Raw genomic sequence first — 4,368 nt, 5'->3', positions numbered from 1 at the left:
CAATCCATTGGGGTCTCTGAGCCCACTCATCTGATTGTGGTATCTGTGGAATTGTTTAAGTACAGAACATGGCTTAGGAGCTCCAGGTCAGCTACCAGCTGATAGAGGTCCGGGCTGCTGCTCTCTTTCTCACCTCTTAAAAAGTGAGATTCTGATGGATAGTCAAGGAGAACATTGAGAGGCCCTCAAGTCATTGGGACATATATAGTTATTTCTCTGAAAAGCTCAAAGGTAAGAGTGCCATACTCGCAGAAATATGGAAGTTAATTGCTGATGGACCTTCAGAATCTTCTGGTGTAATCTGTGTGTATCATAAATGAGGGTACTGAGTCCTGTAGAGATGGAGTGACAAAGGTGAGTTTCCACCATCATTCTTAGGCCTGGTCACTTCTGACGTAGTCAGTGCTCATTCTACATACAGTCTTCCACTCAAGTCCATAAGAGCTGCAGGAATCCATACCCCAAAATGAACTGAGCTTTTTATATAGTAAAAAGCACTTTACAAAGATGTCTTTTAGAGCTGTTCCTAGCAGCCAAGCCAATGACTGTCATTCCTGCTGAGGTAGACATTGTAATGTTAATAGATAAAAGGAAGATTGATTCAGTCCATAATTTGCTTCTTCATGCCAATATTTCTTGATTCACTCAACATTGGTTGGCTTTCTATTTCATCAAGATTTCTCTTCATCCAAAAAAGGTAAAATAAATATGCACACCAAGGAGTTGAGCTCCAGATTAAGAGGACGGAAAGCATAAGGTCAGGGGATCTGACTGGCCTCTGCCACATGTTGGCAACCTATAGTTGATTCTGTCTAACTGGATGGCCTAATGGTGCTCCCCTGGACCTCTTCACTCTATTTTACCAATCCCGCAGTAGAAATGTTCAGTCTAGAGGATGAGGCCTTTTCCAGAAAGGGGAAGATCATTCTTCAGTCAAGAATATGGGAAGCTCAAGGCTTCAGATCTGATAAATTAAACTGTAAATTGCCTGCTACTGAAAAAAGTATCAGCTACAATCATGCAACCCCTGAGGAGAAACTTTTGAAGGGACCCTTCTGTGAGAAATTTTCTGAGAGGAAACTTCCAAGGAAACTTGTCAAGAGGAACCCGATGAGAGGAGCCTTGACCAGGTAACCTCCTGTGAAGAACTTTCTGTAGGAAACCTTCTGGGAAAATCTTTGTGGGGAACTGTCTGGGAAATCTTTGAGGAGAACCTTCTGGGAAAATCTTTGAGGGGGACCTTCTGAGGAAATCTTTTGAGGTGAATCTTCTAACGGAAGCTTCTGAGGGAATCCTCTAGGGAAAACTTTTGAGGGAAACTTCTGAGGTAAACCTTCTGAGAAAGCTTCTGATGGGAACCTTTTGTGAGGAACACTCTTTGGGAAACTTTTCAGGGGGAATCTTCTGTAGGAAATCTTTCAGAATCACATAGAGTGAGATATGCATAGAAGACTGGTTATAAAAGTGAATGATAGTATTTGTAAGGTTTTGTTGCTGAGTATCTAGTCTCCTTTTCTGATGGTATCATCCTGAATTTTTTTGTGTGTGTGTAGGGGGAGGAAACCACCGCCTCCTACCTTTAATTCATGTGGTTCAGATGAAGCTGCCTTGACTTCTTGCCTCCAGGAGTAGACACTTGACTCAAGCCTGGCCAGAGGTAGGCAAGTTGATCTCAGGCATGCCAACAAAACTCAATTCTGGCACGTATTTTGAGTTGACATAAAAACATCTTTTTTTTCTTTTTTGCACTGGTCTTGAAGCTGGTAGGATATTGACCTGGAGGTGCTGGAGATCACCATGTAGATGGAGATTACCATGTAGAGTCATCCAGATGAATTTGAAGCCCATAGAATCAAAGTATAGCTGAAAGATAGAAGGAATAAATACCAAGTACTTGTATACCATATGTTTAGATTCAACCACTTATGAGACAAATTCCTCAACCAAAAGAATTACATTTTTGTTTCTGTTTGCATAAGCCAGATTGAACTGCATTTCCAGCTGAAATAAAGCAGCAAAATAAAAATAACTAAATAGAAAAGAAGAGATAAAAGTGGAAATTATTAAGGTTGTCCTTGTCATCTACACTTCATGGAGAGCTAGCATTCTGTATTGAGGGCAGGGGTGTTAAACAGTTTTTTTTATTATTATTAACTTATGGAGAAAGAAGGAAATACGAAAAGTTAACATTTACCAAATGTCTCCTGAACAGGGATTTTTAAAAACTCATGACAACATGGTTGTGCAAAGATAAAAAGTTTATCTCCTCTAAAACTGTTCTTTTTATGAGCCATCATCTGATGGGCATTGATAAGGAGGGAAAAATTAACTAAGAGTCCAACTCTGCTTGAACTTAGTCCATTATGTTAATAATAGAAGTTGTCCCTTTTTAAGGACACACTCTATCATTTGAAACATTCCCTTACCCTTGTCTCCCTGAGTCCACTTTGACCGTGGAAGGTGTCAAGGGCCCAGGCACCTGCGTGACAGCAGAATGGTGTCGATCCCTCAGGGGAGGTGACTTCTGTCTTCTCTGGTCTGATACTGAAATTTGAAATAGGAAGCTGAAGTGACTTTTGGTCAATCTTGGCCTGATCAGTGAGTTGTCGGTGGCGTCCCTGCTGGCTCAGGACCATCTAGGCTTCCCTGTCACTATTGGAACATCTAGGGATGGCTTGTGCCATCTATTCACTTCCAGCTCGAATAGTCTATTCTGGAGCCCTACGTGACAGTCACTATGTACATCTCTGTTGTGGCAACCCGCATGGCCAGACTCCCAGATAGACCGCTAACATGATTTCTGGGTCACGCCCTTGCCCATCTAGAAGCAAGGACAGCGTGAGGACACCAAATACAAGAACTTTCCCTTGCCTGACCACATGAAGCTGCGTTGCTGTAAGACGGTCTGCGAGTTACGTCCTGCCGGCATCCCAGATGAGTAGAAGGAAGAGATTCCTTGCTTATTTTATTTAAAACATCTCCCCTCTAGGCAAAATCCCCATGAATGGAAATCAAAAACCATGTATCTGACTGTTGTACTGTTTTTACTTCTTCCCATAAGCCCTAGGGCTGGAAAGAAGGTAGATTTTGTGTTTGTCTAACTGTTACATATGTCATATTTTCCTTCTAATTTTAGGTAGTCCCTGATGATGGACAGGGTCTCTCTTCTTATACTACAGGAGAATGCTGTGTACTGAGTCTCCCAATGGGCTAAAGAAGGAAAAAAAAGAATGTAGGAGAACAAAACAATTTCTCAAGGCATAGCCTGCCTCGGAAAATGGCCGCCTTGCAGCACAATCTCATTTTGATTGGCTTTTCTCTCTGCCTTTCAGCTGTAACAAATCCCTCTGTCACTTAGGCAGGTAGAGGATGAGGTGAGCCAGGGCAAAGGTCTCACACTTGGTAAGGTACAAAAGGAAAGCCCACTCTGTGTTGAAAAGGATGCATCCATTACACTACAGCATTTCTATTAGTAAGGTGTTTTCACATATGTTGTCTTAATTAATTCTGTAGATGCTTGAAATTTTTGAAAATAATTAACAATAGTCCTACAAGACCGATAGGATTTCTTTTCTGCAAATGAGAAGATGAGTTTCTGAAAAGATAAGAAATTTGTACAAAGTCACATTGTAAGCAGCACAGCCAAATTCAAATTTGAGTTTATATGAACCAAAGTCATGTTAATAAAGATTGTATCTTGGGCTCCTGGGTGGCTCAGTCACTTAAGCATCTGACTTCGGCTCAGGTCAGGATTTCACAGTTCAGGAATTCAAGCCTCACATTAGGCTTTGTGCTGACAGTTCCGAGCTTGGAGGCTGCTTCAGATTCTGTGTCTCCCTTTCTCTCTGCCCCTCCCCTGTTCTCTCTCTCTCTCTCTCTCTCTCTCTCTCTCTCTCTCTCTCTCTTTCTCTCTCTCTCTCTCTCAAAAATAAATAAACATTTAAAAAATTAAAAATAAATAAAGATTGTATGTGACTCTGGGCCAGGAAAGGGGGCTAATATATTTAATGACAGGATCAAATTTAAACCATTTCCAATAGGAGTATATGTCCAAGGTTTGAATCAGGATAAAATGTAACAGGCATAACTATATAGTGAGAATTTAGATTTAAATGAAGTGTGTGTATGATTACAGCGATTCATGTGAAATAAGGATGATCAGTAGTGGTTTGTAGCTACAGGCTTTATTGGACCATCAGTCTGATATGAGTTCCAAGAAAGAAAGAAAAAAAAAAAGAGAGAGAGGAGAAGAGACATTGAAAAAATAAAGAGGACATGAGAGGGTCCCCTGAATTTTGAAGGCCTGTCCTCAAAGGTATTAGAATAAGATTCAGGTCTGGATATTTCAAGAAGGCAAATGCCACTTAG

General features: G+C 40.9%; 1 long non-coding RNA gene across 2 annotated transcripts; it reads left to right on the top strand.

The window, feature by feature from the left end:
* The first annotated feature begins 750 nt into the window (after positions 1–750).
* LOC115295165 lies at positions 751–2,994 on the top strand. 2 transcript variants are annotated; one of them, XR_003910371.1, is made up of 3 exons: positions 751–1,130; positions 1,554–1,657; positions 2,829–2,994. It is a non-coding gene; the product is annotated as an uncharacterized LOC115295165 (long non-coding RNA). The 2 variants fall into 2 exon arrangements; XR_003910370.1 differs by having other exon boundaries at positions 2,826–2,994.
* Positions 2,995–4,368: the final 1,374 nt, after the last annotated feature.

The sequence above is a fragment of the Suricata suricatta genome, chromosome 7 (assembly GCF_006229205.1).
Source record: "Suricata suricatta isolate VVHF042 chromosome 7, meerkat_22Aug2017_6uvM2_HiC, whole genome shotgun sequence".
Lineage (NCBI taxonomy): Eukaryota > Metazoa > Chordata > Mammalia > Carnivora > Herpestidae > Suricata > Suricata suricatta.
This window is presented reverse-complemented; position numbering and strand designations above follow the sequence as displayed.